Source organism: Glandiceps talaboti, chromosome 14 (assembly GCF_964340395.1).
Source record: "Glandiceps talaboti chromosome 14, keGlaTala1.1, whole genome shotgun sequence".
Taxonomy (NCBI): domain Eukaryota; kingdom Metazoa; phylum Hemichordata; class Enteropneusta; family Spengelidae; genus Glandiceps; species Glandiceps talaboti.
Genome location: NC_135562.1, coordinates 12,059,479 through 12,074,085, shown reverse-complemented (window position 1 = coordinate 12,074,085; position 14,607 = coordinate 12,059,479).

Sequence of the window (14,607 nt, the reverse complement as noted above, 5' to 3'; positions counted from 1 at the left end):
GATGACTTGACCACAGATTGGTGATACATTGTATTTTAACGTAATGCAACATGACTGTGACATATTTCTTGTAATATCGTACTGATCTTTGCACACACAATAGACCAAAGTCTGATTTCGACGTCATTTGTCCTGCACTTTGAAAAACACCAATACTAGTATCTCTTTGACGTGCTTTAAATAGTTTATTTGCTTTATACACTTTACCTGCAACGAGTTAAATTTTTTCTTTATAATATTTAATTGCCAGAAGTCAAAAAGAAAACCAAAAGGTTACGTATCAAATAAGAAAAAGTAACAAACTAAAATACAATGGAAATCAATCAACCAATCAATCAATCAATCAATCAATTAATTAATTAATTAATTAATTAGATAGATAGATAGATAGATAGATAGATAGATAGATAGATAGATAGATAGATAGATAGATAGATAGATAGATAGATAGATAGATAGATAGATAGATAGATAGCATTCCCATTCCGCGACCTCCACTGTTATTGCAAGGTATACGATGGAAAGGGGTATTAAGTACTGATTGGGTACATTTCGAGATCCCTAGCCTCTCAGGGAATCAATTATTATAACAAATACGGTGTTATAAGATGTATGATGGCAACGGTCCACTCAAAGTTATAAATTGTCCATAACTATAAACATCTGGTATACAATTTCATATATTAACAAATGAAATGCTGTCAAGAGATTTTGCCAATCGGCATCAAGCCTATACTCTCCAGGGTTTGGAAATGAAGTCGTCAGTATCAACTTCATTGGGAAGTCTCCACGCCATATTGGTGATATTTTGATGCAATACCATTACATGTCACGTGATATGATTTGTTATGTTCTCCTAAGCATTCTTCAGACATGAAATATTTAGTAGCAGATATGACACCTGTGCAAATAGTATCATACACTAACGAGAATGACTTTGTGAACCCTACCAGCTAAAAACAAACAGCCGAGTAGTTATTTATACTACCAACATATCTATTTGTCAACCAAAGTATGTCGGTCATATTTTTAAAAGCCTACTGACCATGTACTCCTAATACATCATTTTGAGTAAACCAATTCCTGCAATTTTACCGGAAGATCGTATAACAATATTTTCTATGATTTTTGTCTTATCTTTTTGTCTAGGTGATATAAAAATATTTTGGAGGGCAGTGAATCGAATCCAGTAACCTCTTCCAATGTGTAAGTACAATACCTTATAATATAATCAAATGTTATGCTAATGTGCCCAAAAACACTGGTCATAGTTTTGTTTTCTATATAATGTAGTTAGGCTGGGTCAGAATTTACTGCAGGGAGGCTTTGGGAGAAATTATTTGGGGGAAGCGAGAGAGAGAGAGAGAGAGAGAGAGAGAGAGAGAGAGAGAGAGAGAGAGAGAGAGAGAGAGAGAGAGAGAGAGAGAGAGAGAGAGAGAGAGAGAGAGAGAGAGAGAGAGAGAGAGAGAGAGAGAGAGAGAGAGAGAGAGAGAGAGAGAGAGAGAGAGAGAGAGACATAAAGACAGACAGACAGACAGACAGACAGAGACGAGAGATCTAGAGAGACAGACACAGTTACAGACAGCAACAGAGAGGAAAGCATACACGTACACAAATGCATTCGCGTGGCTATCACCAAACTCAGCATTGAATAAATGTTGTAGAAGTAATTGCAGCGAAGCTGCGAGAAATTTTTTGATTTACTCGGTATGTAAACGACCGCTCCTGAGGTTTAATTTGGTTCAAATGATGTGCAAACATTTCGTCCCCCCTTTCAGACCTGGTCCATCAAAACTTTCATGGCCCCCTTTGAACCCTCAATTTTTTTCATGGACCCTAATATCTCCCCAGACACCCCTCCCGTAAATTCTGATCCCAGCCTAAATACTGTTTATCATGATCATAGCAGACACTTGACAGTAAATTTGTCCATAGACCCTCCACTTGTGTTGGTGGAGGGTCTATGGTTTGTCAAGCCAAGCTTCTATTGTCATTGTGTTTTATTTCTGTCATAGAGGGCGCTGTCCATGGGCCAGGCTTGCAGGACTTCTACTTACTTGCTGCTGTTTAATGTAGTTCCTACAGGTATATGGATTTATACTGTTCTGAAAGCCTCAATATTCTTAGGTATTGATATGTTACTATCTGTGCAGTGATTTGACAGAGAATTTAGTTGATAATTTATTGTGACAACAGTTTCCGGGTTCCTATTGGAAACTTTCAGTTAGGTGTATTGATCCACTATTACTTCCGGTGTAATCTGATAGAAACACGCGAGCTATAATATAAATTAGGGAGAGAGATTCCTGAACGGAAGCTGCATGCTGCAGTAATTTGAAATAATTACGGCATAGCACGACTTTGATGTCACCAGAACCCTGACATTCAAAGCGACTTGGAAGGATGGCCTACTTTCCAGAGTAAGTTTGAACTTGATTTGAGAGTCAAGACCAGCCGAAGCATCGATCTGTTTTAGTTGCAATGTAGCGTTTGCTGTGATTTTGAGGGTTTTTTCTGCTGTTTTTGTGTTTTTTGTCGTCCGATGTTTAACTGGAAGACGAACGAACGCAGCTACGATCTGTTTCTGATTGTGTGAACATTGTGTTTTTAGTCACCGGCAGATCACACATCAACATGAACCATTTATAAGCGTACAGACTAAGTTCATTTAGTACGTCGATCTTACTATGATAAATCGTCGTGGACCATAATATATGGAATCTCATATTTGATTTACATTGACGTGATCCTGGTATGTTTGTTACCGTGTATTCATCTGAAGTCCAAGCTCTGTGAATGTGATTGCATTTGCAAGCCTGGTGAAGATATCATAACAAACATTGTGTTTAGATTCTATGTTACCCAGTACAATCCAGTATTGACTGTTTGTGGAGAGTTTAAGTGAACTACTTGCATTGATCATGAGTTCCTGAGAACTGTACATATAGTATAACAGTTGGAACGCGTCCCAACTAAGCTGTCGGGACGAGGAGCGACAGAGCAGAATGCCAAGTTGAACGACAGTGTAACCACACTAGAAGAGCGCCACCAGTGTTGGAATTTAGTACATACTTTTGTTTGGACACTGGGTGAACTTGATTGAGCGACCCGGTCAATTCCACCGGGGTCACTACCGGCTTACGCAGACACAAGGTCGGGATAGTTTGCCTGACGAATCCAATGAAGTGCTGGCTGACAGTGTAAACCTATTCAAATATGACATCTCCCGATAGATGCCATAAAACTTGCACAACTACTCTGAAATTATATTTCAACTCTAAGCTTCATATGCAAGGACGTTATTTTGCTAATTTAAGTACACATCACAGAAATATAAACTTTCAGATTATGTTTATCGCTCCAGTCGCCATGTTTGACCATCTATAACTGATAAAATTGGTCGGTTTATTCGGACATCCCCGAGAGAATGTTTTCTCGCATGTACCATTTGAGCGGGCAAAGAGGGTTACACTAACTATAGAGAAATTGACCTGTCATCAATATAGCAGATTTTAGTATTTAACAAAACGTTTATATGTATATATTTTAACATACATGTAACTTCAAATCATTATGAGTGATGTTTTGAGTCGTAGCATCTCTTTCAATCTGATTATAATCTGATGTAATGAATGCAGCTGTATTTCTTTATTTACCTCCATTTCATTCATTCATTCATTCATTCATTCATTCATTCATTCATTCATTCATTCAGTGTCGTTTGTTTTTTGATTTTTGTTGTTCCGATAATGACACCCTTCTTTCTACATCATTCTGACTTTGTAAAATAGGCCTTCTTGTTCAAATCTAGTAGTTTTAACAAAATCGAAAACACTGAAATTATTTTGTGCTTTGTAGCAAACTTTAATTTACAAATGAGACAAAATTCTTTGGACCATCAAATTAACTACCATCAATCAACCAATTTACAGGTGGCAGATTGTTAGTTAGTACGATGTTAATAGTTTTGAAAGTAGCTTTGAGTATTCATTTATACATTTTTCAATGTGTTTTCCTTCTCTATCTATGTTCACAGAACCTTGACTTCAGTAGTAGATTTTGATGTCCAAGATGGCAGGCCAAGGAGTAAGTGGTGATGCTGACAATGAAAGGGAACCTGAACATAAACGACTGAAGTTTGATTCATTCCCGGAACTTCTTGTAGTGCTGTCACAAGAAATCACAGATGGTGAGTATATCAATAAAGGTGAAGAAACGAGCATATGATTATGGGTGTTGTTAATATATCAGACAGTGTCTTTAGGGTCTTGATGATTGAATCACTGTATGGATGTAAATTGTACAATAACTTATGATCAATCACAGAAGAGTAACATCACATGACCAATCAGTACCACATTGAATTCTTTGAATTCTGTTTATAAACGGCAGTCAAAGAAGATTTAAGTATATAAGATAAATCATCGCTGCTTAGGGACTTATGTATTGTTAACAGACACTGACTGATTCACAAGTATCTGAAGAATCACAACCCTCTCAATTGTTATCTTATAGCTGAATTTGAAGAAATGAAAATCCTCTGTGATGAAAAAGTGCCATGGGGTGCTTTAGACAGGATGAAAATTCCTGGTAATTTATTCACAAAGCTGTATAATATGGCGCTTATTAGTGAATCCAATACAACGCTGTTAGAGACACTGTTGTGTAAAGTTGGACGACAGCATCTTGTACAGAAATATTTACAGAAAGAGACAAGATCTAATCAAGGTAATTTTATGAACATTTCCCCGTCATGTACTCTGACAGCTCCAGTTCTTACAAACCAGCATTGCATTTATATATGACGACATGCCTGATTGTACTCGAATATTCAACATTTCCAAAGTGATGATATGATCACAGTTACAGAAGAGAATCATAGTATAGAACATGTGATGTGATGTGATGTGATGTGATCCTACCACATGATATATTAATATAGTGAGAGCATATGCAGTCATAGTTTGATGACATGTATGATATGTAAAATATCGGACATGTGAGATCATCACCAATTTCAATACTATTATAAAGGTATACACCAATGAATCAACTATCCAAATAAAAGTTGTATCATTTACCATAAGTCTTTGTGTCCTATTTTATTAGGTCAATTTCAAGAACCAGGAACTCCACATGACCAATCTATTGACACTTATAGACAAGTAAACTACATTCAAACACCCTCAACTTCAGTCCATCCATATCATGGTGTACATGGAGATAATACTATACAGACTTCAGTTCATCAAATACAAACACCTCAGAATCAAGTTCATCCAGTGCCATCACAGAAATATTCACTTCAGACTCTGCAAGTTCCTGTGACTACTGACCATACATCAATGAGTCAGGATAAACAACCAATGCCAACACAACATATTCATTTTCACCAAGAGCCATCTACAGTGTATCCATATAATACTGAACATGGACATACAGTACAGACTTCAGTTAGTCAAACACCACAAACTGGGCCACCTATAGACCATGATGTCCATCATACAGTTCCAACATCATTTAGACACACACCTCTACAGGAAAGTCATTCTTACCAAACTTCAGTTATAGGCCCTTCATCTAATATTGCATACAATACAATACCATCAAACCAGGAATTACCAATACAGCGAAGTCAGGATTATTCTTACGAAGCACCACCTTCAGGGCATTCATTTCAAAGTCCACTAAGACCAGCAGTTTGTCAAACTACATCAGTCATCCAATACCCCATACCAACCAATAGTCCTACTTGCCAATTATCATATACACATCATCCATCCCATGGCCAACATTTACAAAGACCAGCAGCTTGCCAACAGACATCAATGTTCAGGCATCAATTGCAATCACAGCAAACACAATCTGAGAATCACTCCTATTGGGTGCCAGTTTCAAGTCACCCATCTCATACTGATTTTCATACAGTGCCAACATCAGGCAGTCACACATCTCTACATGGGAACCAGTCTTACCCAGTGCCATCTAGAAGCTATGGGCCTAATATTTGGCATGATACAGTCACTGTGCCATCAAACCAAGAACTATCACAAAGTATAGGGTATTCTTACCAATCATCCCCTTCAGCACATTCACTTCAAGATGTACAAGGACATCGACCTGCAGTTTGCCAAACTACATCAATTATCTCACATCAAATACCATTGGTTCATGATAACCAAACATTATTTTCAGGGTTTCTTCCTCATGTACAGGTACATCAACCAGCAGCTCACCACCACCATACATCAGTCCCCCAGCACCAACTACCACCACAGTACAGTCATTCCTACAAAGTGCCATCTTCAGGTAATCCAAAGCAATCTGGGAATCAGTTGTACCAGGTGCCACCTTTTAGCAGTCCATCCAACAGTGCAGTTCACACATCATCCCATCACACACCACAAAAAACAGTCATACGCCAACCATGTGATACAGTACACAGTTCAGTTGGTCAGATACCACACATTGAGAGTCATGGTTCTCACCAAGGTCAAGATGCAGGTCATTTTTCAAGTGGTTCACATGGACATAGTACATCACAAGCGATTACCCCACACTTCTTAGTACGTCAACAACAACAACAACAACAACAACAACAACAACAACAAAAACAGAGCTATTCGCATCGTCCATCAACTACTGGGGATCAACCTAATGTATTGCAAGGACGTTCACCCATTCCACAGCAATCAATGGTACAGGATTGTCTCGTGAGAGGTATGTATTACAAAAATAATTAAACTTAAGCTATTTTGGTGTACCGATGCTGTTTGATTCATTACTTTATTATTTATTATTATTATTATTATTATTATTATTATTATTATTATTATTATTATTTCTTTAATTCAGGCCACCAAGATGTCCCATTAAATATAAAAAACATACAAACACAAAGAAAACAACAGATAAAATAATATATAATTTCCATGTTTTCAAAATTACATTTCTATGTTATCTATGTTCATGTAGGAGAGATACCAATTAACACAGCTGACAGACCACAAGTTTCTGAGTGTTCAACACAGAATAATTTCCAGCCAACTGGACCTCAACATATATCGGGTATCACTGGACAAATACCATCCAGTCCAAGCCACCAAAGTGAAGGTAAGACAGCTTGTAACTTCTTAACAAGACTTAAAGTAAATTTACTAAGTGAATAGTTATAATGAGAATATTGGTCTTTGTACAAAATATGTATGTGACAACCAGTATTAGTGCTTGTACATCTACAATACAGATACAGGTACAGATACAGATACAGATACAGATACAGATACAGATACAGATACAGGTACAGATAAGGACATAATGTATTATCTTTAAGTGCCCAATTGGATCAGAAATGGATATTTTCAATTGATAAAACGACGACTTTACTGTGTTTCTCAACTTGAATAAGAGTGTGAAACAACATAGTCCAAGTTCTTTTTTGTAATTCATTAAATGAAAAAAAAATTGTAAAAGCTTTGTTCAGTTATAAACACAAATAATCACTTGTAATCAAAAGTAAACTCATCAAACTATTTATGCATGGTGATGTGTCAATATACAGGGATGCTACAGATTGCAAGTACAGACATGATATGACAAAGTGATTACTTGTATTTACCTAATTTGTTTACAAATCACTTCCTTGCATACAACAACAAACCTTTACCCATTCTTTAGGAAGTTTGTTTTCACAGTTTACACAGTTAACAAGGTCTTTGTCAATATTGTTTCATAATATACTCAAGTAAAAAAGCCCTGTAACATTGTTTTATTGAATGAATGAAATCAAATGAATGCCCATTATATAATTACTTGTCTATTTTAATGAGTACACTAGATTAGATCACCATGTTTCACCTTGAATTGCTGAATCATAATTTTCAAGCAATTGCCTATGTTTTTCTAAAACTTTAATTACAATATACATCCCAGGCTACTTTTATCAAATTTGATTTATCAATCACTTGTCTAGTATTGTGAATCACTGATGAAACAAAAAAAAGTAATAGGGAATTTTTCATACTTTATTTTTTCAGACAAGTTGTCGGCGGTTGAGACGGTGTTAATTCCATTGCTGCAGAAAACATACATAAAACACTTCAGGAACCACAAACCAATTCCATGGAATGAAAGGTGTAACCTGAACCTGGAAAAAGTTTACACACAGCTAAAAGTAAAGCATGCTAAAAGAGGCAAGTTGCAAGTTGGACAAGCATTTGAAGATATCCACAAAATCTTTGAAAATGTTACTGAAGGACCAAATAGTACAAATCGTATCACTATAGAAGGTGCACCAGCTATAGGTAAATCAACTTTATGTGGAAAACTAGCATATGATTGGGCTCAAGGTAGACTTGACAAATATAAACTAGTTTTCTATCTAGAAATGAGACATGTCACAAAAGATAACATTATAGATGAAGTATTTAATCAGCTAGTACCTACAGATCGACATCTTTCAAAAGATTCTCTTGAAACATTCATTTTAAGAAATGAGAAATCAGTCTTGTTCCTGCTTGATGGTCTTGACGAAATTGATGAAACCAGATTACAACAAACTGACATCCCAGCCCTCATTTTTGGTAAAAGATTCTTTTGGTGTACAACTATTGTTACTACTAGACCACACAAATGTGACAGGTATCTAGGTAACTGTGATTTACATTTCACTGTTGAGGGATTCACAGATAAGCGAATGACAGACTATGTGAATAAATACTTTCAAACATTTGAAGACAAGAGTATTAGTGAAAGGCTCATTAAGGAAATAAAGAGACAAAAGAAAGTTAACAAAGAGGTTTTTACAAAGGATCTCTTGGTCAACCCATTGCATGTATCATTCCTGTGTATTCTGTGGGAAGATAATCAGGATAAAAATGCATTCACATTTCCCACAAAATTAACAGGCCTTTACTCTGAGATACTAGATTGTATTCTTAAAAGATACTGTGTTAAGAATAATATAGCATTACAAGATGGTAAATTACCACAGGATGTCATTAATGCAAGAGATAAGCTAGCTGCCGATGCATGGAATCTGTACATGAAAGGTGAATCTATGTTCACCAAGGCAGATATTTCATCAGATATTTCATTAGAGTTAGGTTTGCTAGTAAGAGATGATGGACCATCAAGAACAAAGACAGAAAAACTCTACTTCTTCTATCACAAGACATGGCTTGAATTTTTCTCAGCTATGCATCTTGCTTATGTATTAGAAGATGGTGATGTCAAATATCTTGAGAAACTCCTAAGAAGCAAAAAGAAGAACTTGACCGTACTACAATTTCTTGCTGGGCTTGTAGGGAAAAAAGGAGCTTGTTATCTCTTTCAGGCATTTAGCAATAACATTAAAAAGATAAGTAACTTCAAATCTATCTTTAGGAGAGCGAAAGATGCATCATCATCTATTTGGGGTATATGTTTACTTTGTTTGTATGAATGTCAATGGGGAGAAGATTGTTTGTCATCTATTGACGTTCAATCAATATCAAAAATGTTGGTATATGTTAAACATAATTCAGACAATAGAATTCTACAAAAAGTTAATTACCCATTGATCAGAATAACTTCAAAAGACTGTAGTTTTGATTGTATTTTACATTTCTTGAAACTTCAGAATAAACATAGAACCACTAGAGTTATAGATACATTAGTTTTGTATGATACCACTCTACCTCGCCTTACAATGTTATCAGATGAATTAAAGCAAGGCAATATCACACTCTCATCAGTAATGTTAAGTTTAATTTACTTACAGAAAACCATAGTAAATGTATTTGATAAGATCATAATGTTGGTAGAATGCCCTACTCTTTGTAGTTTTTCATTCTATATAGACTGTAGAAGGGGCCATGATGATGATCATGAAGCATTAAGGAATAAAATACAGGACCTAGAGAACACTCTTTGTAAGAACAAGTCAATACAAAGTTTCACATTTAATGTAACGCAATATTCACATCATACATGTCAAATGTCTGAAATTGTTTCTGATAGTTTAATACAGAGTGGTCCTAACAAAGTGAACCTACAATTTAGAGACTGTACACTATCTGGAAATAATGTAGAAATGTTGTGTGAATTTATACAGAAATGTCAAACTACTGAAACATTTGAATTATATCTATATGATTTGACTGAAAGTCTAATCAAGAGTTTAATACCAAGACTTACTGAATCTTTAAAGTGTCCAAGTGATAGTTTGAAATCCTTTACACTGACCAGTAATAGTGTATTTGACACTGACAATGACATATTGGATGTGTTATCTACCAACACTACATTGACTGAGATAGGGATTGGAAGATTGCCAAGTACAGCAGTTCATAGTGTATGTAAATTTATAAAACATAACAGATGTGTGAAGTCTCTCAGTGTTGATTTCTATAAGTATAATAGTGAGATGTGGGATCCTATCAAAGAAGCATTGCAACAGAATAAGATTATTCAGTATTTAACACTGTGTAGTAGGAATTCTAAGTACAAGTACTCGTTCCATTCATCTGTACATCCTTACATACTAGGTGCAGTCCAATGTTTATTTCCATCTGTAATCAGATCAATAGAGACAAATCAGTGTACACTGAAGTCAATCACATTCTATACTAAGAGTGATGATATCATTGATGAGAAAGTTACTAAGATTCAGGATATCATTGCTAGTCAACAGAAACCAACAGATTGGTCTTATGAATACAATGTGACTCCATACCTTGATTTGTATGATGACAAGATTAGATACAAACATAAAGTTCAGTTCAGTGTATAGAACAATGCCAAACACAGCAAATATTAAACCTGATACATTACATTCTAATAGTTGACCTTTAATTAATGTTATTAGTTTATAGTGTAAGATGTATCACCTAATATTGACATAGTTAAAACAATATTGGTAGTTATGTCCTTAAACTGAACTGAACAGGTACTCAATATTCAGTGTAGAGGACATCAGTACCAAACACAGTGAATGTTAAACCTGACACATTACATTCTAATAGTTGACCTTTGACCTTAACAATAATTTTATCAGTTTATAGTATAATATGTTTGGCCAGAGTTAAAAATGAATACCAGTCTAGTACATTTTGATGTAATTAGCATAAATGAATATTAATTTTTCAAACATTGTTGATTAGCTTGTTGTTGTACATGATATTAATAATTTTAATTGTTCTTTACACAGTTTACATGTAATAAGTAAAAGTATAAGATAAAGTCTGTATTTAGTATACATGTCAATTTGTTATGATGTCAACTTAATAGGTTTATTTCATGCTTTGAACGTCATTATGTAAAATATCCTTTCATTAAAGGGGAAATCACCAATCTAGGAGATGAAGGTATTTTTATAAACTTTGGGTTCTGGAGAGTCATTTCATGATTTTACATCACAAAATAATTTCACTTGGTGCTAAGAAACACCAAATTTTTTGCCTCTAATGTTCTTTCAGTGGGACACCATTGCATCATGGTTTTTTTTGTAAAAGATGGATATTTATTAGATGTACACTGAATATTCATTGACTCTTGAGGGTTTATTTACTTCACATAAATAGTCATGAATATTCAGTGTGTGTGTAATTAATATTCATGTCTGCTAAGACCAGTGGTGTTCCACTGAAGATGAAAAAATGCTATTTCACGTTTCTTGGCAATAGAGTGAAAATTATGCGATGTGAAACCATGAAATGAGTTTCCATAAATTGGCATTCAACTTTAATTATGTCAGGTCAAAGGTCACTATTTATGTATGTAATGATAACCAGTGTTGATACAACCACAGTCATAGAACTGTTAACCAGTATAATACAACCACTGTCACAGAACTGTTAAACAAGTGTAATACAACCACTATCATAAAACTGTTAACCAGTGTGATACAAAAACTGTCACAGAACTGTTAACCAATGTGATACAACCACTGTCACTGAACTGTTAACCAGTGTTAATACAACCACTGTCACAGAACTGTTAACCAGTGTGATACAACCACTATCATAAAACTGTTAACCAGTGTGATACAACCACTGTCACAGAACTGTTAACCAGTGTAATACAACCACTGTCATAAAACTGTTAACCAATGTGATACAACCACTGTCACAGAACTGTTAACCAGTGTGATATAACCACTGTCACAGAACTGTTAACCAGTGTTGATACAACCACTGTCACTGAACTGTTAACCAGTGTTGATACAACCACTATCATAGAACTGTTAATCAGTGTGATACAACCACTATCACAGAACTGTTAACCAGTGTAATACAACCACTGTCATAGAACTGTTAACTAGTGTAATACAACCACTATCATAGAACTGTTAACCAGTGTAATACAATCACTATCACAGAACTGTTAACCAATGTGATACAACCACTGTCACTGAACTGTTAACCAGTGTGATACAACCATTGTCACAGAACTGTTAACCAGTGTTAATACAACCACTGTCACAGAACTGTTAACCAGTGTGATACAACCACTGTCACAGAACTGTTAACCAGTGTTAATACAACCACTGTCACAGAACTGTTAACCAATGTGATACAACCACTGTCACAGAACTGTTAACCAGTGTTAATACAACCACTGTCACAGAACTGTTAACCAGTGTAATACAATCACTGTCACAGAACTGTTAACCAGTGTTAATACAACCACTGTCACAGAACTGTTAACCAATGTGATACAACCACTGTCACAGAACTGTTAACCAGTGTTAATACAACCACTGTCACAGAACTGTTAACCAGTGTAATACAATCACTATCACAGAACTGTTAACCAGTGTGATACAACCACTGTCACAGAACTGTTAACCAGTGTGATACAACCACTGTCACAGAACTGTTAACCAGTGTGATACAACCACTATCATAGAACTGTTACAACTTACATGTAAGTTACATGTATAGGTTTAATATCTGTAGACTGTGAATTTAACTTTCTCATTGAACTGTTACATTTTAGGCTGGACATCAGAATGATATCAGTGATGATGGGGATTGTAATACAACCCATGTCACTGAACTGTTACAACTTAGGTTAAGATATCAAGATATATCTCAGCATGGACTGTCATTTCTGAATCTGAGATACAACCTTTCTCACTGAACTGTTACAACTTAGATTAAGATAGATCTCAGCATGGACTGTCATTTCTGAATCTGAGATACAACCTTTCTCACTGAACTGTTACAACTTAGATTAAGATAGATCTCAGCATGGACTGTCATTTCTGAATCTGAGATACAACCTTTCTCACTGAACTGTTACAACTTAGATTAAGATAGATCTCAGCATGGACTGTCATTTATAAATCTATCTGAGATACCACCCTTCTCACTGAACTGTTACAACTTAGATCAAGATAGACCTCAGCATGGACTGTCATTTATGAATCTGAGATAGAACCCTTCTCACTGAACTGTTACAACTTAGGTTAAGATAGATCTCAGCATGGACTGTCATTTATAAATCTATCTGAGATACCACCCTTCTCACTGAACTGTTACAACTTAGGTTAAGATAGATCTCAGCATGGACTGTCATTTCTGAATCTGAGATACTACCCTTCTCACTGAACTGTTACAACTTAGGTTAAGATAGATCTCAGCATGGACTATCATTTATGAATCTGAGATACAACCCTTCTCACTGAACTGTTACAACTTAGGTTAAGATAGATCTCAGCATGGACTGTCATTTCTAAATCTGAGATAAACCCTTCTCACTGAACTGTTACAACTTAGGTTAAGATAGATCTCAGCATGGACTGTCATTTATGAATCTGAGATACAACCCTTCTCACTGAACTGTTACAACTTAGGTTAAGATAGATCTCAGCATGGACTGTCATTTATGAATCTGGGATACAACCCATCTCACTGAACTGTTACAACTTAGATTAAGATAGATCTCAGCATGGACTGTCATTTCTGAATCTGAGATACAACCCTTCTCACTGAACTGTTACAACTTAGGTTAAGATAGATCTCAGCATGGACTGTCATTTCTGAATCTGAGATACAACCCTTCTCACTGAACTGTTACAACTTAGGTTAAGATAGATCTCAGCATGGACTGTCATTTATGAATCTGAGATACAACCCTTCTCACTGAACTGTTACAACTTAGGTTAAGATAGATCTCAGCATGGACTGTCATTTCTGAATCTGAGATACAACCCTTCTCACTGAACTGTTACAACTTAGGTTAAGATAGATCTCAGCATGGACTGTCATTTCTGAATCTGAGATACAACCCTTCTCACTGAACTGTTACAACTTAGGTTAAGATAGATCTCAGCATGGACTGTCATTTCTGAATTTGAGATACATGAATACAACACATTGCACTTTACTGTACTGTACTAAACCTACACACAATGTATTTTCTAGCGTGCTGAGAATACTGACATTATCAGATGTCACTCCATCACTGCCAATGTATTGTACTCTATTTGATATTTTGTACTATACCATGTTGTACTGAACTCTGCTGTATTGTAAATACTCAGAGAAGTATTTGTTATGTAAATATTACACAGACCAATATATTTTTGAAAGTCTATATTCGTGTATACAAAGATTTTTTGTA